Raw genomic sequence first — 26,063 nt, 5'->3', positions numbered from 1 at the left:
AGCAGAACGCGAGGTGGACCATGGCGCAGGAAGATTGCTTGCAAGAAGAATTCCGCAACCTCTGAAGCGCAACCCGTGCGAATAGCCGCTGTTTTGGCATAGCGGGTCAGATGGTCAACCGCGGTGACAACCCACCGATTACCGGCTGGGGTGGCTGGAAGGGGTCCGTACAGATCGATCCCTACAACTTCAAATGGAGTCGAAGGACAGATAAGGGGTTGTAGCGTCCCAGCTGGACTCGAGGTGGGTTGTTTACGGCGTTGACACGGTTCACAGGATGAAACGTATTTGGCAACACTTGTTGAAAGTCCAGGCCAAAAGAAGCGACTTTTTATGCGATCGTATGTCTGTATGTAGGCAAGATGAGCAGCGGTAGTATCGTCGTGAAAAGTTCGTAATATCTCTTGCCGAAGGGAACGCGGAACCACAGGGACCCATTTATTGCCAGTAGGATGATAGTTGACGTGGTAAAGGCAGCCGCCGTTCATGAGTTCAAATTTGTTCAGTTGTCGACGTGAACGGCTATTAAGAGGGTGGGTTGAACCGTCTAGAAGGTCGATAAATTTGCGGCAGTACGTGTCAGCTCGTTGTAAGGAGAGAAGATTAGAAGGTAACGCCGGGCTGGCGGGCTCGGTGGAGGCAATAGTAATAGCTGGCTCTGACAGAGGTGGCGCTTGACAACTTTCCTCTGTACACCACGTCAAAATCGCACTCTTGCAGCTTAAGTATCCAGCGGCCAAGGCGTCCGGTTACATTCTTGAGAGAGGATAGCCAGCAGAGTGCATGGTGATCCGTTACAACGGTGAAATGACGACCATACAAGTATGGTCGAAACTTTTGAACGGACCAAACTACAGCCAGGCACTCCTGCTCGGTTATTGCGTAGTTCCGCTCGGCTGGCGTCAACGTCCGGCTGGCGTAGGCAACCACCTGCACCAAAGATGTTGCATTGCGTTGCAGGAGCACTGCACCAATACCATGTCCACTGGCGTCGGTGTGGAGTATCGTCGGAGCGTTGTCATTAAAATGGTTAAGTACGGGAGCAGAAGTAAGAGCCTTTGTGAGCTCCAGGAACGCTGATTCGCATTTGTTAGACCAGATAAATGGTGTGCCGGTAGCTAAGAGCTCCTTTAAGGGTGAAGCTATTGCACAAAAGTTCCGAATGAATCGACGGAAGTATGAAGCCAATCCAAGAAAACTTCGAAGTTCTTTCTGACGAAGGGGTCGCGGAAAATTTATTACGGCTCTCGTTTTATCCGGATCGGGGCGAATGCCATCTTTGCTCACAACGTGCCCCAATACTTTGATGGATGTGGTTGCAAAGTGGCATTTGTTTGCATTGAGTTGGAGACCGGCCTCGCTCAGGCAAGTTAATACTTGGTCAAGGCGTTGAAGGTGCTCGACAAATGAGGACGAAAAGATAACAATGTCGTCCAGGTAACAGAGACACGTTTTCCATTTAAAGCCACGAAGGACATTGTCTATCGTTCTTTCAAATGTAGCGGGAGCATTGCAAAGCCCAAATGTCATTACATTAAATTCGTAGAGGCCATCGGGTGTTGCGAAAGCTGTCTTCTCTTTGTCAGCTTCGTGCATGGGGCTCTGCCAGTATCCCGATCGAAGATCGAGACTAGACAAGAATTCTGCCCTTTGCAAGGTGTCGAGCGCGTTGTCGATGCGCGGCATGAGATAAACATCCTTGCGAGTGATCTTGTTCAGGGCCCTGTATTCGACACAAATCCTCACGGAACCGTCTTTCTTTTGAACTAGCACCACAGGTGATGATCAGGAGCTAGCCGAGGGACGAATAATATTTCTCTTCAACATGTCGTCAACGTTTTCTTGAATAATTTTGCGATCTTCAGGTGAAACGCGGTACGGGCGCCGACGAACGACACAGCAACCATCCGTTTCGGTACGATGAGTGACCAGAGAAGTCTGCCCCAGAACAGAAGAGTTCGTGTCAAATAAAGCTTTGTGCTTTTCCAGTAGGGTCAATAGGGTGTTCGTTTGCTTAGTGGAAAGGTCGGGATTGATATTCGCACCAATAGGGACAGCCGGTGTTTAAGATCAGCAGAAATATCCACTGTTGCAAAAGAGTCAAGAGCACAAACGTCTATGGCATCATCGTGGGGTACAGAAGCAATAGCGGCGTGTTGGCGTACCAAGAGGGTCTCCGACGTCAAATTGATAGCGGCGAGATAGGCAGATCCACGAGAAAAACGGACAAGGCACGGCGGTATTAACAGTCCTTTAACAAAGAATTTTCCCGTTGGTGTAATCAACACGTCGCCGTCAAAAATTTGGTCTGATGACACTGAAAGAACAGCTTCTTGGCCAGGGAAAAGTGTACAGTCAGAGGTCGTCACCAACCGTAGGTCTGACGCGCTATCGACACTTGCGAGCTCTGTTCTTGCGATATCAATCATTGGTTGACCACAGGAGATGATAGCAGATGACGAACGTAAAAAGTGCCAACCCAGAATTACTTGATAGACGCACGAAGAGAGGACTGCGAACTGAACGTGGTGACGACTGTCATTGATGAAGATGCGCGCAGTACAATATCCTGAAGGCCGAATCATATCCCCGTTCGCACTTCACAGAGCTGGGCCCGAATAAGGAGTCCTCACCTTTTTTAGTTGAGAGCACAAACGTTCATGAATGATAGATATGCTGGCACCCGTGTCTACCAATGCGTCAACAGGAATTTCCTCAACGATGACAGTCAAAGTGTTCCATGGCCGGTCCGGGGGTCTTACATTTTCCCTTTGTGTTGCAGTTTCGCCCCCCAAAACTGCAGGACCTAGTTTTCCGGCGCGTGGCTGGTATCACGCAAGACTGGTCGCAGAGGCGACACAGCCCGACGGTGTGGTGATGGTGACCGGCGTCGTTCGTTTCTGGACTTGCGAGGAAAGTCAGCGGGGCCAGGTGGAGAGGGAAAACGACGTAGGGGCGACGTATACCGCTGTTGGCGGAAGCCGTAGCTAAAACGCATGTTGTCGCGCTCGTAGGTGTCGTAGCCACGTCGCTCGTCCTGTTGATGCCGGCGGCAAAACCGGGAGATGTGGCCACGTATACCGCAGTAATAACAAACCTGTCAGCCCACAGCTATGTCTTGTCGGGGTGGTCGCCATGCCTGGTAAGGAGAACGGGAACCCAGGGCCGTAGGAATGGCTGCCACATAGTTGGTCGCAGGTTGAGCCAGGATCGGCGTCAGTGGCATAGATGGTCGCCGAGCAACCTCTGAGTAGGATGGAACCGTCAGAGGAGTCGGAGGGTCAGGAGGAGTGAGGCCTGGCATAGTGGCAAGCTCCTCTTTAATGATTTCCTGCAGGCCAGTTGCACAAGGCTGAACATAGGCACCAGGAGCACAAGGAGAACGGCAATCACGGAGCTCTTCACGGATGATAGCCCGTATCAGCGCGCGCAGGTTGTCATCTCTGGGGTACTGCGGCGTGATGACCTCCTGCTGCAGGCGGATAGACTGCAGTTCGTCCAGCCTTTGGCAGGTGGTGGTTACATCAGCGACGGTCGGCGGGTTATGAAAAGCGAGAGCCGTGAACGCAAACTGATTAATGCCCTTCATGATGTGACGAACGCGGTCTCCCTCCGACATGTCGCTGTTAACGCGGCGGCACAATGCAAGAACATCCTGAATGTACGAGGTGTAAGTCTCGTGAGCCTGCTGGACACGGCTTTCCAGCTTCTTTGCGGCTTCGGAGCGAGCAGCGGAAGAGCCGAAAATCTTGAGCAGTTGCGTGGTGAAGTCCGACCAGTCACTGATACTGCGCTCATTGTTCAGAAACCACGTCCTGGCTGCTTTGTCCAGGGACCACGAGACGTTTTGAAGCTTCACGTGGTCGTCCCATCTGTTAAAGGAGCTGACGCGTGCGAAGGTATTGATTTGATTGATTGATTGTAGGGTTTAAAGCGCCGGCGCAACGCAGGCGAGGAGGCGCGCCGTAGTGGAGGGCTCCGGATTAATTTTGACCACCTGGGGTTCTTTAACGTGCGCCGAAATCTCGTACACACGGGCGTTTTTGCTTTTCGCCTCCATCAGAAAAGCGGCCGCCGCGGCCGGGAATCGAACCCGCGACCTCGTGCTCAGCAGCGCAACGCCTTAGCCACTGAGCCACCGCGGCGGGTTGCGAAGGTATCAAGCCACTCCTCGACGTCCTCACCCGGAAGGCCAGTGAACATCAGCGGATCCCGCTGGTGGCTGGTTACTAAGTAAGGTGGGAAAGCGGCTGAACCCGCACCACCGGTTCTGCTGCCGGTTTCGCTGGCAGACTCCGCCGTCATAGGCATGGCCTCTCGCGGTAAGCGACGACCCGAACGGAACTCCAGGGGTGCACTCAGAGATGGAGGGCAAGGGATCAAACCGCACGCTCCACCACTTGGGAGGCAATCCTAGGAGACTTGGAGGACGACGTTTATTCGACGAGAGGTACCCTGGCCAGAACAGGATCAACCACGATGGCGATGATGGCGCGTCCGAGAAAGACGACGAGTGATGAGATGATGATGGACGCACCCAATGCAGCGACGACGACGAAACACGAAGGCGGTATTGGCCAGGCATAATAGTGAGCTATGGCCTGGTGACTGGACATTTAAGATTCGCGCTTACAATATATATATATATATATATATATATATATATATATATATATATATATATATATATATATATATATATATATATATATATATATAAAATTTCAGTTGGAAGCGCTTGTCCTTGTCCCGTTCATCCCCTGTCTCCATTTTTGCGCTTTGAATTCGTACAAAGTATTTACAATACCTATACAAGGGAATATAGACAAAGCAAGTTGAGAGACTGTCGCACTCTAGGAGATTGACTGAATAAGTTATGACCTAGGTTCATAACCTTACGTTCGACTCTTAGTTATGCCCTAGACGGCGAAGTTCTACATGCACAAACACTGAGGCTCGCTGATTGGCTCGTCTAACTCCAGCGAAGTCTGCCGCTACCCCTCTTGGGTAAAGGCATAATACTCCGCACCTATTGTGTCAAGGGCGGGAGATACGACTGCTCAACCGACTTTTCAAATTGCCCAGTGGTGTAGCCAAATGCTACCCAACGGAATTCACGGCGTCTCTTTTCTCTCCCGCGCGCGATGGGTGCAGGAGAAAGCGTACACGCCAACGGGAAATGTTCCTACGGCCTACGGAGGGCTCATGCATCCTAACTACCACGGGTGTCATTATAGTTTTAGGATACCGTGTGTTTCGTGCGTTCCGTGCATACCGTATGTACCGGCACCCGACTGGGGACCTGCACATTCGTTCCGGTAGGGTGGCGTAGGTGATCTGACGAGCGACCCCCACTTCGCCACGAGCGCTCTTTCAATCCGGTGGAATGCGGACGACTTCGCCGTGCCTCGCGTGACAGCGCATTGGGGTCCCGGTGCGCGCGGTACGAACGGAACGTACGGAATACACGGTATGCAAGAGTTCGCTATTACCCCTTAAACTGCAAATGCAACTCCCGCGCGCGTTGGCGCTGCTAGTCCCCACCGAGGCCATGGTGTAAGGTTAGTTAGGTGTTCACATTGGGTTGCCGCCGCGGTGGAGAACGCGACCAGATCGTGTTCACCCTCTAGCACGTGCGCAGACCACAGCGGCGCGCTTGCCGGCTATCGCTTGCGAGGTAGCGTGTGAGGTTGTGGTGGATGCGCACCGTGCTCGACTTTCCATATCGGTAATGCTGTGTGTCGGTGTTTCCTGCTGCTATAGACAATCATGAGGAGTAAAGAGTATGTTTCAGCTTCCACGTTGTGTTTGCCCCCGATAACTGCGGCACCAGCGGCAATGGTCGTTGTGAAACTCACGCGGTGGAGCGAGCCGGCGCAGTGCGCCGATGTCCCTGCTCGCGTGCTTTTAAGTGCGAATTCACTTCTTAAGCGACCCTGAATCACTCGTCCACCGTCCGTCCGCAGCCTAGCAACGGAGCTAGCTAGCGTGCCTAGCAACGGCGCCGGATTTCCGACGCGTGAGGGCGCTCGCGTAGCGCCTCCTCTCCCCTCTCGCCTATTCTCCAGCTCGCAACACCCTCTCTCAGTGCGCCAGCCAGGCCACTACACTATATAAAAAAATAACAGCATCCGGCGCCCGGTTTCGATCCGAGGACGTTGCGGCCGCAGCGCGACGCTCTACCGACTAAGCCACGGAAGCCACTTTTTTTTTCTTTAATACATGGAAATTTTAGAGAGAAGTCAGCCAAGACAATTGACACACAAGATAAACACTAACATACAGAAAAGGGTAAGCCCGTCAGTCTAACAAAGGTCGGCACCAATTCAAAACTCAGGCAAGCAAACGCACGCATCCAAAAGATGCAGCCACTCTGGTGGATCACTCTGCGCGACGTAAACGCTCCGTACCAACGCCGCCTGTTCCCGAAAAATGACCTTGGTCGGCCTAGGGGGTTCAGCATGCCGATCAGTCATGCGGCACTTCCACAAGCTAAGCAAACCTAGGAGCACAAAAACGTCATACGGCACCCGATTAACGTCCTCAAATGGCAAGAAGCGAATGGTGTATGGGGTGATGTCAATGTCCTTTTTTAGTGTCCGTTGCAAAACGCCCCAGAAAAACACCGCGTCACGGCACAGCACAAAACAGTGGTCAATAGTTTCTGGTTGGTTGCACAAGCGGCAATTGTCTGACCAAGGGATCGACATTCCTTTGTCTCGCAGCCATGTTTTAACTGGAAGCGTTTGCGAATGAAGCTTAAAGAAAAACGTTTTAGCATTTGGCGGCACGCACATACGCTTGACACGGTCTAAAACATTATTCGTATGGTCTCGCAAGTATGGCTGGCGATAAAGAGGCACGGGGAATAGATTATGAATTAAAGTGTTCGTCATAGCTGTCCTTGAAAGACTAAACAGGTACTCCAGAGAAAACCGCGCAGTAAGGAAATGAAAAGTATCTACAACTTCTTTGAGAAAACCCCATGGTGGCTTTTGGTTGACCTCACCCGTAGAAACAAGGAGAAACGGCAAATGGTAACTTATGCGCTCTTGAATTACAGTACTTAAAAATGGATGCTCCGCCGACTTGTAGAAGAAAAACCGAGACACAAGTTGGTGCACAAACAAATGCATTAACCCAACACCACCAGACCGTAAAGGAAGAAACAAATTATCTCTGCGCATTGGCTCCCATTCAGAGCCCCACACGAAGGTAGCAAACACTCTGTGTAGAGCCTGGACTTTCGCCCGCGCACAGTGCAGTACCTGAAGCACATAAACAAGCTTTGCTACCAAGAAGACATTGCAGACTTGCGCACGGGCAAATACAGAAAGTTCTCGCCCCATCCATGCCTGCGAGGCACGCTTGACATGCGTGAGTGCTGAAGACCAGTGTGGTCCTGAGTTCCTTATTTGGTGCAAAGGCACGCCAAGGTACTCAAGCGGTGTGCTGTCCCAATTAATACCTGCAAATTTGGAAGGTTTGGTTCCCCACAGGCCAAGCCAAAACCTCTTAGTTTTCTCCATATTCATGACCGCTCCAGACACGTCACAAAACTCCTTAGTCAATGCAAGGGCTTCGTGAACACTACGCTTGTCAACACAAAAATAGGCAATGTCATCAGCATACGCAAGAACTTTAACTTCACATGACGCTAACGAAAAACCACGTACTCTTTGACTCTTTTGTATGCTAACACAAAGAGGCTCTATGTACAGTGAAAACAGTAGCGGCGATAGAGGACAGCCCTGTCTAACAGACGATCTGATCTGAACTGGCTTCGAGAGGATGCGATTGACGACAAGTTGTGTAGTGCAATTCTTGTAGCAAAGCTGAATGCCTCTATATAGCACATCACCTACATTAGCCGCTTCCAAAAGTGCAAATAAAAAGTCGTGAGACACCCGATCAAATGCTTTCGCAAGGTCAATTTGGATAAGGGCCACCTGTTCAACCGAATCAGACACGCATTCCAATATAGAACGAGCAATATGTATATTCGTTTGAATACTTCTGTTCCGAATACCGCACGTTTGGTGAGAACCAACTAAACTAGAAATTACGTGTTGAAGACGGTTAGATAAAACTTTGGCGAATATTTTATAGTCAACATTGCAGAGAGAGATTGGCCGATAGCCCTCTACAGATCTCAGCTTGTGTTCATCCGCAGTTTTTGGTATTAACACTATGTGCCCTAAGTAAAAGGTAGGGGGCAAAACACCGTGATCGTAAGGGGCTATGAGAGTTAGGAACGCTCCTTATATCTTTAACGCATTCAAACTACGTCGTCAGCGGCGTTGCGTTGGCGACTCAGCGGCGTTATAGCGGCTTGATAACTGCGTGGTGTACACGTGATACTACAAACCCGATGGAAGAGATGGAAGAGAAGGCGGCGAGGCGGTGGGCTGCGGGTGCCGAGCGCAAGCGCCGCAAGCGGGCCGACAACCGTGCATTCACACTTTCACATTCTCCCCCTCGGGGAAATGCGGGGGAATTTTTTAGATTGCAGGTCTCTGTGAAAAGCAACTTGTAATCCATTCGGTTTTCTCTAGCCAGAAAGGCGACTTGTAGTTAAAACTACGTTTCTTACACGTAATGGCTATTTTGGCTTCAGTAGAACAAAAGTACATTTTTTTATTCTTATGCTGAATGTATGCACAGGAAACCAGGGGCGCACACAGAGGGGGCCGTTTCGGTGTGAGAACACCCCCCGATATTTTAGGAGCCCTGCATTCTCCCTTCTCCTCATAACAAAATAACAAGGGTGTTGGTTTGTTAAGCAACGGGCTTCTTCGGAGTCCCGTACCTGCTCCTATTTTTTTGCAGATATTAGAGTCGGCGAAACAAATAACCCTTGGGCATTACTTAAGCGGAAAAATGAATATTGTTTTTCTCCCTGATCTACTTATTTTTTACCTGGGACGTATAACGAACCCCGAAAATAATTTCTTGATCAGCCACTGTGGGAACTATAGACACCACAATGGAAGGTTCGAATTAGGAGCAAACGAAATTATTCACATCGCACAGGACACGGGCACCATTTTCATTCTTTCGCTGATGGCGTAGTCAGTGTTAACCTAATGCTCTTTAATTGAGATCCCGGATCGGTAAAGTATCCCGGTATCAAATGTCTGGAGGCCGCAAAATCCCCGAACGAAATATTTGAGACTTCTAGAAATTTCGACAACAAAAACCGTGTATGGACAAGGACGAAGAAAAAAAAAACACAAACACGATCACTCGTTTTCCTTTCTTCGTCCTTGTCTACATGCAGTTTTTTTGTCAAATTGTGCAGATGAACCAATAAGCCTGAGTTACAAATTTAATAAATATAATTGAGGCTACCAATGGCGGTATCTTCCATGTGTCCTTGAAGAAGCCTTTACGCAGGCGCACCAGATGCCGTAGGCCAGGGCAGCGGAGCGGTTAAGTTCAGACCGCCATGTTGGCGCCAGTTTCCACCCACTGCACATTTTGATTTAACATGGTATGCTGGAAAAAGTGTATAATTCGCACTTACCCTAGAATGTTCGGTGTTCGGTGGGGAATATGTGGCCCACCTAGTCGCTTTACCGCGCCGGCTGCCATTATTCTCAACTGACATCCGCCAATCCCAGTTTAGTACCGCACAAGTGTTTTATCTCTGCGCATGCATACCTGTGCCTTCGTGAGATGCACAACCGCTCACCACCGTCGGCATCGGTGTAAAGGGCGAGCTTGCCAGAGAAACGCCAGCGATTTTCACTGACCATTTTTGTGTCGAGTAGTTAGAACTGCCGTTCTCTAGCAAATAAGAGGTCGCATAGGTAGTCTTAGATCCTTTTCGCACCAACCCCCTGGGCGTACAGCGGCAGAGGCCTCCCGCTACACAGCAAAACAGCGCTGGCAGTGCTCGCTGCTGTGGAGGTAGCATTTCTGATGCAGGCGAAATACAGAAACGTCACTGGCGTCTTTGTGAACATTATATAACCACAGTTGGATGTATTTTACTATATTCTTTACCCGGCGGAAATTGCCATCTCACAGCTTAGGCGATTTACACTTCTCATGCAACAATTTATGCTACGTGTAGGCCCTTCGGCCAAAATGGCGAGGATGCGTGTTTGGGACAGCCTTTTATTTAAAAGTGTGGTAAAGTAGCTACGCTCTCGGGAGTCGTGCGGATGAGTGGAAAAAACTGAAATAAACGCGTTTCGACAACGAGCTGGGAAGGGCCGAACGGCTGCGTTCTCGTGGCTGTTCCGCGCACTCCTGTAGTTTCAGCGAGTAAAAATGAATGCTGCCCGAACTTATTTGTTGTCGACAGGATTTTCAATGTGTGTGTGCCAATGTGCAATTAAAATGACTTTGGCTTAGCTCAGCTAACCTTAGATATGCGATTCAAAAGCTTAGCTAAGTCTCGTTGAGTCTAGATTTCGCTTGATTAACCTTTGATGTAGCTGTATTGCCGACCCCGTCCCAAAGCCGTTTGGTTCCGCGCAACACTCCCAGAAGGTGGCCGAGCGAACGCGTCGTTCGCCGAAGCAAACGCGGCGAACACACCGTTTTTCTTCGCCCGGCGAGAGACGAGTGGCGTTGCTCCAGACAATCCAACGCCGCATGTAACGGAGGCTGCGGGGGTGGTCGGCTGGCTCAGCCGCAGCGGCGGCGGCTGCCGCTGCTCGTTCTGCGCAGAACGACTGAAAACGTTGCCTTGTGCACAGCGCCGACCGCGCTCCCGGCGAATCACACGATGCGCTTCGAGGGGTGTGTCACAGGGCGTGCCTCCGGTCAGAAGGTCACCTTGCTCATCGTCCGCGAAATCGCTTGGACGAAAATAGTAAAGCTTTGCTTTAAAACGTCCCGTACACACCCCTCCACCGAACGATCCCACATCTGCATTACGGCCGCTGCAGCTCGTCGAGCGGACAGACGATGATGATGATGATGAAAGTGATGCTCAGCTGTTTTCCCTTTGAAACTGGTTGGCGTTGCACAGCGACCTTATTTGTAACGTCACTGTACAACCACCTCGCCAAAAAAAAAGAAAGTTACGAAATTTTTCTGCTAGTCTGACTTCTTTGTTCGCATGTCTTCCTAGATTGTTCTCTGCTCTTTCCGCACGAACATTCTAACCTTTATTTACTAACCTCTCCTGCAGATTTTTATTACCAATATTTTCGAAACACTTCAAGTGATGAATAGATTAAAAACCGTCTGCCATGCTTTGGATGACGGAAAAACTTACAGTAAACATCAAAAGTACACAGCTCTTCCAAAACTGGCAGCCATTCGTGGTCTGGGTCTTGTAGCTTGTGGATCTCGTACAGCATGGTTATACTTTGTGCAAAGTACTTGCTCACAGTGGGCGCTTCAGGATCGGCGTGGCGTACCGCCATCCTCGACCTCCAAATGGCATGCAGGCCTAGAGCCATGATAAGGTCGTACGGCACACTGCTATCACTGTGTACAGATGGAAATCGTATGCCATCTGGTGAAACGGGCAGGTCTTTCTTTAACGTCCTTTCCAACACATCCCAGAAAAAAAATCACGTCCCAGCATTCCATGAACGCATGTTCAACTGTTTCTAGTTTTCCACATAATGTGCAATTTGTTGAAAGGCAACAAGCAAACCTTTTTCGTCGATCCAAGTTTTAACAGGTAGGGTGTTAGTGTGTAACTTAAAGAAAAACTTTTTCATGGGCGCTTGGACAGCCACTCTTTTTACACGAGATAAAACATCCTGACCAGGAACAGAGCTGTATAACGATCGATACAGGGGTACAGGGAACAGCATTTCCTTCAAATTCTTGGTGAGTGTCTTCCGCGAAACGGTTGTTAGGTACTCGAGGGAAATCCGCACAGTAAGACACTTGAACGAGTCCACTACGTCCTTCATGTAGCCTTTGATTGTACCACATTTTTCTTTCGCAGAGGAGACAATGAACATGGGGCAATGAACTGGCTAGTGCTCTTTGCATGAAAGTACGTATGAAGGGTTCTCGCGAGTCCCTTAAAAACAAAAACCGGTTGACAAGCTGTCTGACATAAATGTGACATAGGCTGAAAACGTTGCCGCTGAAAACCAGAAACAAAAAAGGGGCCACAATCTCGGCAAACATCTTGTAGAACGGTGCACCTAAGCCGTCAGGGCACGGAGATTTACCCCCTTTTAAATCCCTCACGGCTCCCTGATTGATTGTAGGGTTTACGCGCCGACGCAACGCAGGTGATGAGGCGCGCCGTAGTGGAGGGCTCCGGATTAATTTTGACCACCTGGGGTTCTTTATCGTGCGCCGAAATCTCGTACACACGGGCGTTTTTGCTTTTCGCCTCCATCAGATAAGCGGCCGCCGCGCCTCACGGCTCCCTCGACTTCGGCTAACGTTATAGGATCTTCTAATCTTTTTCTCACCTCCTCATTTAAACGGAGCATGAATTGAAGAACGTCTTTTTTTAATTCATCAACTTTGGGTACAGCCTACCTAAACAGCTGCTGGTTATGCTCCACAAGTGCTTTTTCGATTCGCTCTTTATCCCGAGTAAGCTTTACCCTGCCACAGTATTTCCTCGATTGCGTTTCTTATGGCATAGCTTGCCTCGTCACTTAGAGACCTTTTCGTGGGGCTTCCCAGGCCGAAAACGTCTCAGTCATTGCCGGAATGGTTGCCCCCGCCCCCCCCCTCCCCCCGATATCTCTGTTTGTCTATCACCTCTAACTTATTTTTTATTGTCCTTATATCATCACGGAACAGGCCTGGGCTATCGCACTCAAGCTTCAGTAACTGCTGCAAATTACCTTTTAGCTTGTTTTCCCTTTCCCTCTCTAGCCGCTAGATTGCAGTTCCTCTTTCCATTGCGCACAGTTTCCATTCTTGTTCACATAGTTCCCATTTGGCACCCCAGTTCATGTCCTCTGCGTTTTGGTATTTACGGAATAATTCTTCTACTGTTTCGCTGAGGCCTTGTCGTCCAATAATAGTGAGTTCAGTTTCCAGAATTCCCCACTGAACTTTTTGAATTTTCCTTTTTCCTTCCAAACAAAGACGGAACCAAACAGTGATCTCTAAATTAGACATTATCAACGGAGTAGCTTCCGCACAGTGACGCTATTTCAAAAGAAATATAAACCCTATCAAGTCGCGCATGACTCGCGCCTTGAAAGTGCGCGAACCATAGTGTGCTACTGTTTGCCGCGCAATGTGCTATCTCTGCGAACTGGTTATCTTCAAGCAAGGCGCTAAGAATCTGTACACTCTGATCGCTTGCTCGATGTGGCCCATTCCTATCGCTTGACTCGGAAACACAGTTAAAATCCCCGAGCAAAAAATGCTTCCTTCGTATTTTAACCATGTAGAAATGCTTTGGAAGAATAACACTCTTTCCCTAACCACATTTGGGGCATATATACAAAGCACACGAAAATCAAAACCGCAATAGCTATAATCGCAAAGTACCAACCTGCCCTTATCACACGAAACAACGTTTTTCACACCAATCCTAATACCATTCCTAACAAAAAGGCAGCACTTCCCCCCCGACGTTCCCATGGCATGACTAACACATACGCTTAAGCGCCTGTTAAAGGTTGGTACCATGGGCTCGGTGCAGTCTCCATTTTAAATTTTCGGTTCTTGGATGCCCAAGATGTCTGCTTCTTTTTCATCAACCAATATTTTAAGCTGACACTGCTTTCTCCGAGCACCCAGACCCCGTACGTTTAAGGTGGCAAAGCGTAGCGGACTTTCAAGTACTGTCATTATTTAGAGTGAAGACTGCGCCGCGAGAAAGGTAACAAAAAGGGTGAACGAACCCATGGTTGCAGATGCAGGAACGATGAACCAGGAAGGACTGCTGAGGTACGTTGCACCTCGTACTTTAAAGCGTCTTTGCAGTGTACTGCAACGCCGTTTCCATCCCATAATCACTCTCTAGTCACACTAAGACAGAGGGGTTTAGCCTTGGCTCTGTCAGGAGGGATGCTGGACTTTGGTTTGTGCGTTGACCGTCGACCTTGGGGGGGCGGATTTCGCCGGCGGCTCCTGCGTGCCCAGTTCACCGATGCCTTCATCGTTCGCGGCTGCCTCCCTTGCACGCTTCACGCTGGCGATGGAGGACCCCGCTTCCACGGTTTCCATCTCGTCCACCTCAGCGTGACTTGGTGCGCCGTGCGCCTCACGGCCGTGTTGGGGCGCGGAAGCGTTGTCGGCAGACTCCGGGTCTCCCAGGACCACTGTAATTTTCTTGGGTGTAGTGTCTACCGGAACTACGGCGGGAGCTGGAACGGGGGGCGTGTCTTTCACCACCTCTTCATCCGCCCCCTTTGCGGCGTCCTCAGCGTCTTCAGCGTCCATGATGCATTCGGCTGTCCTATCTTCCGTTTGCCGTTCAGCGACGTTCGCATAGGTGCACACACACTGGCTCTCGTCATGGCCAAAGCGACGACAAAGAACACACCGCGGCACCCGGCACTCACGTTGAATGTGGCCGCTCTGGTGACAACGCAGGCGAAGCGGCTCGCGTCCTGGCACGACGACACGCGCGTTCTCGCCAGCTACTCGTACCTGGTGCGGGATGTCATCGACGCTTACGCCTGCCTTGAGCCAAAGGGTTACCAGACGCGTTGTCGACGATTGCATTGTGCATCCCGGCACGCACAGGCGGTCTCTGGCTCCTTCCGCGACTTTTTCGTAGGGCCCCAGGACGCGTCGCACTTCGTCCTCGGGGATGTGGTGGCGAACCCAGTGGAGCTTAATGCGGATGTCCTGATTGCCCGGGTAGATGATGAGGCACTGCCTACCTTTGGTCTGAAGTTCAGAGGCAGCAGCCATTTTCTTAGCTGCACAGGGGTCCTTGAAGATCACCACCCATATATGGTTCTTCTGGTATGCCGCCAAAGCGATAACTTCGGGGAGCATCTCCAGACATACCAACGTGTTGCGGAAATCCTCGACTTTCTACGGCCTGCCTTTCACGTCGTCGTGCAGAAAAATAGTGTTCAGGGCAGATGGTCCAGACTGCAGATTGGGCAAAATGACTTGATATTCCTGGCTTGCACTGTTATCAAACGATGACCTGTTTCCGCGGGCCGAGGGGCCCACCAAAGCCGCTCCCTGGACGGAGCTCGCCATTCTGCGTCTGCACTGCGCAGAATCCGGAAGCAGAATTCAACCTTTCCTGCTGTCCAATTCAGTCTTTTGTTAACCTTAAAGCCAAGGGCTTCCGGAAGCTCGATGGCTCCCTCACTGACGACTGGACGGCCACTTTTGCAGTCGGTTATAATATATCGCATAGTTTCAGCGCCCTGCCCCAGCCTGCGCGCAGTTCTTCCTGTACCGGCTCGCAGAAAAGCATTCTTGTCGCTAGCAACCCACCCGAGCCTCGAAAAGCAATGCACTCCCATTGGTATTATCGAAGAAATTTTCCCTTGTGATCTACTTCTTCGCGAGCTTGTAGATAGGGAAGCAGGAGATCACATGGTACTGGAGGAGTGCCATTACTTTATTGCTAGGCATTTAGCTATTATTTACAAAATGTAGCTTTAGTCAGGCATTCTTCCCAATGGCTGGAAATTTGCAAACGTAAAGCCTTTCTTTAGGTCCAGGGATAGAAAAAATGTAAAAAATTATTGACCGATTTCTTTGACTTGAGGTTGTTGTAAACTCTCGGAACATATTATATATAGTGCAGTATTTCAATACCTCAACCCCATCAACTACTTTGCACCTTCTCAGCATGGCTTTCGCAATGGATTTTCATCTAATACTCAATTGTTAGAATTTCAGCATTACATATCACAGGCCCTCGATAATAATACGCAAGTAGATGCAATTTTTCTAGATTTTAGAAAAGCTTTAGATACTTTATCTGATAACCTTCTGGACAATAAACGGGCATCCCTGAATATCAACCGTAAAATTTGTACTTGGATATGTAACTACCTGGACGGCCGCCAGCAAAAAATTAGTTTTGAGAAGTCATAAATCTAGCTCTGTTGCGGTGGGTTCTGGCGTACCCCAAGGTTGCGCGCTAGAATCATTCTTGTTCTTAATTTATATAAACGAGATAACAGAAAACATTATGTCCGAAATAAATATTTGCTGACGACTGTTTTATGTATAACCAGATAAGATGAATAAGCGGCACATACGCGCTACAAAAAGACCTGGAAACGGTAGCTGGCTGTTGTGACGGACAGGGTATGAGAATGAATATCGATAAATAAAATCACTTCCACTTTACACAAAAATCAGCTATTACGCAAGCAAGTTATAAAATAAAAGATACCATAATCAGTAGCTCAAGGGAGTACAAATACTTAGGTGTATACTTAACTCAGTCACTCGAGTGGATAAAACATGTAGAGTACATAATTACAAAGGCCAGTAGTAGAATGTCATATTTTCTGCGTAGAAACTTTAATCATGCATCCCGAGGAGTTAAAGAAACACTGTATTTTATGCATGTCCGATCTATACTTGATTAGGCTGTTGTAGTGTGGCACGCAAACCAAGAGTATCTTATAGAAAGATGAGAAAAGATGCAAAACCAGGCAGCGCGTTTTGTTACTAACAATAACGACTGTTTTGCTAGCATCTCGGCGATTAAAGCTATCTTGAGCTGGTAACCACTGCAGCCCAGGCGTGAAAATGGGATTAAATGTTTTCCACTGTATTTACTACAATCACACCGCTATGGACAAAAACAGTATAACCCCGAGCCAAACTACTTATCACTGCGTTATAATAATCCAGAAAAAGTGCTAGAGTTTTCCCACAGAACAAATATTTTCGCAAAATCTTTTTTTTCCAAGAACAATACGGGGCTGCAATATGTTGTCAAAGGAATTGGTTAGCCTACTAAACAACGATCTTTTCTTGTTTCGTTTATGATAAATGTGGGTTCGTGTTTTTCGTAATATGAAAAATGTGTTTGTCTACTCTGTTCTGCATATGTTGCATGTCCCCTCGACAAAAATGCCCTCGCGGCGATGTCGGTGTCTTGTAAAGAAATAATTAAATAATAATAAATATCTCAGAACTTCTTCGCGTCCATTTTCGTTTTCCAGGACGTTGCCTCTGATTCTTTCACTTATTTTTACTGCCTTGGTCATTTCCCCTGCACTTCCACGTTTCATATACTTTGTCCTGAGCCTTCTGGTTCTTTTCCTCTACGGTGTGTCCACACTTTTCATACAAACACAGCGTAACACTTTGGCCACCCATCTCTGGTCATGAATATTTCTCAGTCATTCTGCGAAACCTATTAGGCTCTGTGCTTCTCTCACTTCAAAGGAGGTCCATCCGATGTCTCCCTGCCCTGCCTCATTTGTTGTTGTAGGTCCTCGTAACGGGGCGGAGTCTGGCGGCGTTTCGGAGAAGCGCATAGAGCGACGAACAAGTTCTGTTCACGCCGTCACGCGCAGTGTCAACACCTAGCTATATTCTTACACCGTGGCCGAGGCAAGCTTTGGGCAATAGCACTTTGTTGTCTCCCTGCGCACGCGTTCTCCCTCAATCCTCCGAGATGGGAGCCGTTTTCTCGGAAATGACTTCACGGGAGCGGCCGCGAACAGCAAGAAAGTGACGGCTTACGCATGACCCCGCACCGCAAGTATTTTATTTCTTATCTCCTGGCACGCCCGTAGGACAAAAAGCCGTCAGCAGCCCTGCCCTCGCCACACACTTTACTGCACATAGGAGCCTGGGATAAATGGAGCCGGCGAGGGAGTATAGAGGCGAACGGCAGGTTCAGCTTACCTCAACACCCCTCTCGCGTTTATATGACCTCCATTCACTGCATTCAGGGGAGGAGTTCGGAGGAGTGACAGAAAAGGAGCCATTCAACTGCTCCCCGCCCTCCGGCTCAGCCCAGTTAGCGAGTCAGCCCATCCCTTACCCCTGGGAAGAACGGACGCGCCCCTACAGATTTTCGACTCTCTCCGTCCGCTTGTATATGGACGGGTAAAGTAAAAAAACACTCGTTTTCTGGAAGTAAGTGTTGCACGTCGAGTCGAGGTTCTAGAAAACGCGTTAGACCATGCATACGTTCACCCATCTGCACTTCGGTCATAGCAGCCCCCGAAAAGAAAAGTGGGGTAATATTTTCATAAACCAAAACAAAAATAAAAGCTTAACGAGATAAAAAAAAATGACGCACGGAAAACATTTACGTTCAATAGAGAGTCGTTCAGGAAGGCCACTTTTCGAGAATATCGAAGTATGGTTTGAAACGTAGGTACCATAGACGCTGACGTTAGGGATTACCTGGATTCGTTAAAAGCGACTCATTAATGTCGAAAAAGTAATTTTGGTGCGGAATGAGGAATCACGAGTAAAATCGGTAGGGAGACGTCATAGGTGGGGTAACTAAGAGCTGGACCGGTAGATCGAACGGCACAAAAAATATTTGTGAAAAAATTGAATGGTAATATATTCCGTAATTTTATGTGTCCATGTGAAGCTAATCGAGGGCTCTCAACACGCAAAACAAGAATGCATGCTGAACATTACCCTGACCGCACGCTTTTAAGTTCATTTAAGAAAGAGCGTGCCGTCTTGTGGGGACTACATTGTTTCCGCCTCCCTTGTGGGCAGGTGGAACCGCGGGGACACAGCGCTAACGGTCGCTTTCTATCATGGTGAGTAAGGAGCCCTCATTTGGCGGACTATTGACAACAATCTATCCTCCGCAGTTCAGCACGCAGCTTCTGAAATGAACTGTAGCTCAGTGAACATGTACCGCACGAATAGGTTCAGGGTTACGACTTACATATGTTTTCGAGGTATGTACTCTGCTTGAATGACCGATATGAGCGTGCAACTACAAAAATATCGGACGATGAGCAAAACGCGATTCGCGCTGAATATCCTTTACTTGGCGACACGAACAGGTCATATGCTTTCTTAACATTGGGCTCTAAGTACACTTTGAACTGTGACGTCGTGTAGATGTACCCCAAGAAATCTAACATAATTAGTTCGGCATTGCTTAGACTGTAATAACGCCAAACATAACTCCTGTCGCTGCATCGATACCTTCGCAGAAGCTTCTGAGACGGTGTCTCAGACCGTACAGAATTCAACGATATTGTGGCCAACTTAAGTACGACGCTGCCTCCGACGGGACTCCGGAGCATCACGACGACGCACGCGGTCTGACGTGGTCCACATGGTCCGCCTCAAGCATTACTGCGCCAGATGACAGACGTTTAATGCGATAGCGTTATTAGGCTCAATTTTTTATTCCCCCGTGGCTTCTAGCCGTCGCTATCAGCCGTCCACATCAGGTGTCCACAGAAATACGTCACCGCTGCCACCCGCTAGCTATGCTGAAGAAGCAAAATTCGGGGGCTCCGCTGAACCTTTAATGTGGCGCTACGGCGACAGAAGTTCGGAAAGGAGCACAATGATACAACGTCAGATACGAAAGAAACGACACGCGTTTTCACCAGGTGTATCGCCTGTGCGGGGAAGTTTGTTGTATGCCCAGTCGGTGGCAATATGCCTGTCAAACACGGTCGTCAGCCATGCCCTTAACTTACATAATAACACTATTACGGGTTTCCGCCTGCACATCAAAAATGTATATTTCCGAAAATTCATGCCCCAAGGCTACTCATGGGGTACGAGGCATTTCGTATTGGAAGCTTCCGGAAGAAGTTTGACCACTTTAGTATTTTTAACGTTCGCCGAAACCCCGACACACTGGCGTTTTTGTTTTCTGCTTCCACCAGGAAAACGACCGCCGCAGCTGGGAATTGAACCAGCTGTCTTGGGCTCAGCCACGAAACGCCTTCGCCACTGAGCCACCGCGCTGTGTTTTCCATCGAAACTTATGCCGGTGCCTACACTGGGGGACCTAACTGAAATAGGGGACAAAGATTAACGCCGGCCTCTCCGAAATCAATGGCGGCATATATTATAAGCCAGAAATAGATAAAATAAAGCCCAATATATAGCGCATAATCACACAAGTTTTCAAAATACTTTGCAACATTCCGACAGTTATGCCTCCGCTGAACGCTCGGTTTGGTAAACGAAATATGACGCCACTCGGCCAAGTTAAAAAGCACCGTATATATAGTTACCTATATCCTCCCAGAGAACAGCCACGTAAGAATGCTTGGCGGTGTTCTAAACAAGCGGGTGGTTCCCAACTCACGATTGGCAAAAGCAGAAAATCTTTAACCAATCATTGTCCACAAGCAAAACGTATAACCAAGAAAGAGCAAGAAATAAGCAAAAAAGATAAGACTGATGCAACCACTGGTTATGACGAGAATATTGCAGGGCGGTACGTACCACAAATTTATTGGCACCAAAGAAAGTAAAAAAAGACCATCATTAAGACAGCATATAAGGCAGCTTTCAACCTCGTAGTTTTGAACATGAGACAAACTAAGAAAGGGAGGACCACCAGGGTAACAAAACGAACATGTATAGACGGATCTAGAAGAAGACGACGGTCATTTAGTCGATGGAGGAATGAAATAACAGCATTCAGAGCAAAGAATGGACTCGGCAAGCGCAGGAAAAGAGCGGGTCTAGGTCAATAGGAGAGGCCTTCACGCCGCAGTCGTCCTAAATCGGATGTGATGATAATGAATATAAACAGGTCCTGAACTTGTGCTTTCCTAAGCATTTCAAGAAATCGTAAAAACAATTCACTCTCCTAGCACCAAGAAAGTGCATGTACAAACAACATCGGGAGGGGCCATCATACCTCCTTTGAAAACAAACAGGGAGTCATAAACAGGCACCCCTAAACAGAAAAGAGACGACAGGCACCACCACCCCTTTTAAAGGAAACCACTGCGCGCCATGATGAACATGGCACTGATCCAGCGACCGAACATGAAAATTCCCCGCTACCAAAAATTTGGATACAATAATACACAAAAAGGGGCGGTACGGCAGCCTGACGTTCCTTCGGGGAAAGTTTCAATATCATAATACTACAGGAAACACCGACTCCGGGATGCACGAAAGCACGAGCCCCAATTACCATTGTTGAGTACTCTGGCAATATTTTTGACTGCATGAGCCTACAATATACATGAACAAAGAAGTGGAAGGTGGAGCTATTCTTTTGGCAATCCGTATAGAGGAAGCATCAAATGAAATCAAAATACCAGTAGAAACTCACAAAGGACATTATGCAATTTTCTGGAGGAAGAGTGCTAAGCGCTTCGGTTTATATTCGCATCCATAATGCAGAAAATTAACAACGTCATGGGGCTGAAAAACTGTGTTAATGCGGGCTTGTTGGTACATACTTAGTTTGATAACAGTGCTAGAACAGGACACAGAGAAGGCGACACGAGACTGGGCGCTGACTAGCAACGACGGGTCTATTTCGCCACAGCTGAATATATACCCTGGGAAATAAAAACAATAAAACACACAAAATAATAAAATTGTGACGGCAACAAATTGTTTCTATAACACTTCACATGAGCTAAGATTACGATCAATGACTTAGGTAATGGTGCTCCTTTTTGTGCAAGTCAGTTGAAGCCATGCGGACAGAATTATCATTTTGTGAATGGGTTATGTGGGCTTCAAAGATTTCCCTGAAGCGTTGCTCCTTTCTTAGTACACCTGTCTGTTCAAGACTTGGCGTGCATCCACACTTGAGATGGTTAAGGGCTAGATTGCTGCCTTTTCCTGTTTTTTGGTTGCAGGCGTGTTCTCGTAGCCGGTTGTTTAGGCAGCGGCCTATTTGGCCCGTGTATGACTTACCGCAGGACAGCGGTATGTCGTACATTCTCCTCGATGAGCACTCAACCATTCGCTGTCCGTGCGAAGCAATGCCGCGTGGAGGTTTTTTCAGCATTTACTCGTCTGCAGAGACCGCTTAAGTTGTTTGGAGCGCTCAACACTATATTTACACCGACTCGAGCAGGAACCTTCTTGAGTTTGTGGGAAACCCCATGAATATATGAAATGACAGCCCAACCCCTTCGATCTGTCTCTTCGCACTCTTCCACTGGTTTTTGCCTTCGTAGTTTCTTCAGGAGGGTTTCTGATATACCGAGGAGCATGGGAGCGGGGAATCCTGCCTTTGTCAGCCGTTCAACTTGAGAAGCTCGGCCCCAACTCATGCCAGCAGGATCTGTTGAGGGCGTTGCGGAGGGCCGATATGGCGATGCCTCTTTTGACGATTTTTGAATGTGCTGACCTTAAAGGCAGTAGATCCTTCTTGGAGCGAGGTGAGTATTTCCAGCATACGTGATCGGGGCACAGTGGCAGCACTAGGTCAAAAAATCTAATGTGGTCATCAGATGGTTCTTCTTTCGTCAAGATGAAGCCCTGAAGGGTGGATTTGAACAATCTGAGAATGCAGTGGACTTGTTCCTGACCACACGAAGTTTCATCGCGCTCGTAAAAATTAAAAAATCGTTAACGTATCGAAACACCCGCTGAGTCCTACTACCCACCAGGCTTTTGGCAAGATTCCTGTCGTAGCGTGCAACCAGCAAATCGCTTAGTACCAGAGCGTCAAGCGCCGATGCACACACCTTTGTCTTGGACGTAGTAGTCTCCCCTGAAGGCCACGACGGACGACTCCAGGTAGAACTTCAAAAGTCCCAGGAATGTTCCTTCTGTTCTGGAATCGAATGTTCTGGAATCGAACGTTTCCATACTTTCGATGCCTTCTTCTACGATGTCAAGGAGCTCTCCTTGGGGCAATGAAAAATAAAGGTGCTTGATGTTGATGGAAAAGGCACTCACAGCTGTGGGACTCTGGTGTTGCACGTAGTCGGACACTTCCGCTGGGCTCCGAACAAGAAAAGGGTCATCGATGGTGATCAGGGATAAGGAAGTTTGCTGAAACCGGCCTATGTGTTGCTGCCACGTTCCCCGCTCAGTGATTATCAGGCGAAAGGGGATACCTTCTTTGTGCGTCTTGGCAGAGAAAAACGGTTGCAGGCATAGTTCTTTGGCTTTTTGAACAGATGCTGCAAGTCTTGTGAGACCACAATGCTTGCATTTTTATTTCCGAGTATCTTATGATCTCGGCTTGTCCTGCGTCGGCGTCCGCACTCATACTGCGCATGCTACACTCTCCTTCCTACACCCACAGCTGCGCGACACAACACTATAAATAAAATTACAACATCTTCCCGTGGGAAACCCTGATGAGGATGCGAAGCATCGTGGCGGTTCCGTGTGGTTCTATTGTGTTGCCGTTATGTTCAGTGATCTGGTTTTTACTAGCGCCTGACAGAATTCCGCGTCCGGGTCTACGCAAGTGCTGTTGTGTTGCAAAGGCACGCAAGTGCTGTTGTGTTACGGTGAGTAGGCGGTGGTTCTCGAGGCGCCGAAACTCGTCCATCATGTTCTTGTCGATGTTGTCTCTGTGGTAGAATCTGTAGTCTCCGTCAGCTTTGGTGAGGTAAAGGTTGTTGACATTGGTGCACCGGCTGAAGCAATGTACACGCCCTTCTCTTCGCAGCTTTGTCTTCTTGTTCTTGTTCTTCTTCGGCGGTTCCCTACGGGAAGATGACGACTATGGTTGATCGCGAACTTATCTCGTGATGGATTCTTTGGTTGACCAATCCCTAGGGGCATCCTGCTACAATCAGCATCAGAGGCGCTGCGGACGTGGCTGGTTGAGCTGCAAGGCGCGTGGCGCTTCCCGTCACAGCTTTCCCACGGAAATTCAGCATCCCCCTCTAAAGGTTTCAGTTCGTCGTTTCCGTTGACGTTCAGCTTCGCGTGCCTTCGTTGTATCAGTAGCTGCTTGACGTAGTTTGAATGAGTCAAGGACATAAGGCGCGTTCGTAGCACTTGCTCCTGTCCCGGATTTGTAGCGTAGTGGGAAGAGCACCGCGTACCTCCCGTTGCGGCCAGAGAGTCATGGGATGAAAACCGGGCGCCGCTAACTATTTCTTTTTTTATAGTGTAGTATCGCGGAGCTATGGGTGTAAGGAGGAGAGTTTCGCATGCGCAGTGAGCGTGTGGACGGCGCCGCCATCAACGACGCAGGACCAGGCGAGTCTAAGAAATGCTCCGCATTTAAAAAAACAGTTAGCGGCGCCCGGTTTGGATCCCACGACTGTCCTTGACTCATTCAAACTACGTCAAGAAGCTATTGATACAACGAAGCCACGCGAAGCTCAACGTCAACGGAAACGACGAACTGAAAACTTTAGTGGAGGATGTCGAATTTCCCGTGGGAAAGTTGTGGCGAGAAGCGCCACGCGCCTTGCAGCTCAACCAGCCCCGTCCGCAGCGCCTCTGATGCTGATTGTGGCAGGATGCCCCTAGGGATTGGCCAACCAAAGACCCCTTAACAAGATAGCTTCCCGTTCAACCACCGTCGTCATCTTCCCGTAGGGGAACCGCCGATGAAGAAGACGGAGAATACAATATTGCGAAGAGGAGGGTATGTACTTTGCCCTCAGCAAGTGCAATAATGTCAACAACCTTTACCTCACCAACGCTGACGGAGGCTACCGATTCTACCACATAGACAACATCGACAAGGACATGATGGACGAGTTTCGGCGCCTCGAGAACCACCGCCTACTCACCGTAACACAACAGTACTTGCGTGCCTTTGCCACCGGTGTGGGCCCGGACGCGGAATTCCCTCTGGCGCTAGTAAAAACCAGATCACTCAACATAACGGCAACAAAATGGAACCACAGGAAACCACCACGATTCTTCGCATCTTCATCAGGGTTCCCCACGGGAAGATGGTGTAATTGTTTTTCACCGCATCCCTCCTAATCTTCTTCGGTGCCCGTTTCGTTTGGCGAAAATGAGCGTTCACTGCTTGGAAAGCTTTTTCATTGTGCGCGTCTGCGGAAGCGACAACAAGCCCCCTTCTTTGTCAGACAACAGCAGCTTTTGGCCAGCCTGACGGAGGGTAGCGGCAACTTGCCCTATCGAGATGCCTTGGTTCCTCACCTTCCTTGTCGGGACGCTGTCAACGGTTTCAAGGATGCATCTGTCCGCCTCAGTAGGAAGTGCTTTGTTGGCACGGTTCTGATCAAGGACAGCAGCTCGGTTCTATCCAGTTTTGGAGGAACGGCGAACGTTGGCCCAAGCCTAAGTACTTCCTGAGCTTCCTGAGGTATTACGGGAAGGGGTTCCCGAAAAGTTGTCACAGTGATTTACAACTGACGAGGACGGGTTTTCCTGGGCAGATGTACAAAAATTCTCTGCCAAGCGAAGTCTGAGACTTGATAGGCTGTTCGCAGTTACTGGGTAAACCGGTTGTGGTGGCGTCCTTTCGGTCATACTCGAAGACAGGCTTGGAACAAGGCTTCTTTTAGCAACACACTTTCCCTGTGCGTTTCGGCGTGAAGCAGACGACCAAGTCGCATCCCGTGCTCTTGGGACAGAGGAAAAGGGCCCCCGGAAAAGGCGACATCATGTGGTACGAATCCTTGTCTGATTGAGAACGTTAGAAGCCGGACTGGTGGGGCAGGAAGATGGTTGGTTAAGTGCAGAAAAATAGAAAGGGCCCAGAGAGCGTGACATGAACTGAAAAACTGTGTTAATGCGTGCTTGTTGGTCCATACTTAGTTGGATAACAGCGCTAGGACAGGGCACAGAGAAGGCGATACGAGACAGGGCGCTGACTAACAACAAAGGGTATTTTTCGCCGCAGCTGAATATATACCCTGGGAAATAAAACAATAAAACACACAAAAAATAAAAAAATTGCGAAGCAAGGGCTTGTTTCTATAAAAATGCACATGCGCTAAGATTACAATCAATGACTTAGGTAGTCGTGTTCATTTTTTTGAAAGTCAATTGACACAATGCTAACGGAATTGTCATTTCGTGATAGGATAATGTGCGCCTCAAAGATTTCCCTGGTGCGTTGGTCCTTATATCTTCTTAGTATACGTGCCTATTTATGTCTTGGCGTGCATCCCCACTTCGTACAGTGAAGGGCTACATTGCTGCCTTTTCCTGTGTTTTGGTTGCAGGCGTGTTCCCGTATCGTTTAGCCGGTCGTTTAGGCAGCGACCTGTTTGGCCCGTGTATGACTTACCGCAGGACAGCACTATATCGTGCACTACCTTCGATGAGCACCCAACTAATCGCTGTCCGGG

This window comes from Haemaphysalis longicornis, unplaced genomic scaffold, assembly GCF_048455015.1.
Source record: "Haemaphysalis longicornis isolate Haplotype H1 unplaced genomic scaffold, Haemaphysalis longicornis Haplotype H1 scaffold_3, whole genome shotgun sequence".
Lineage (NCBI taxonomy): Eukaryota > Metazoa > Arthropoda > Arachnida > Ixodida > Ixodidae > Haemaphysalis > Haemaphysalis longicornis.
This window is presented reverse-complemented; position numbering follows the sequence as displayed.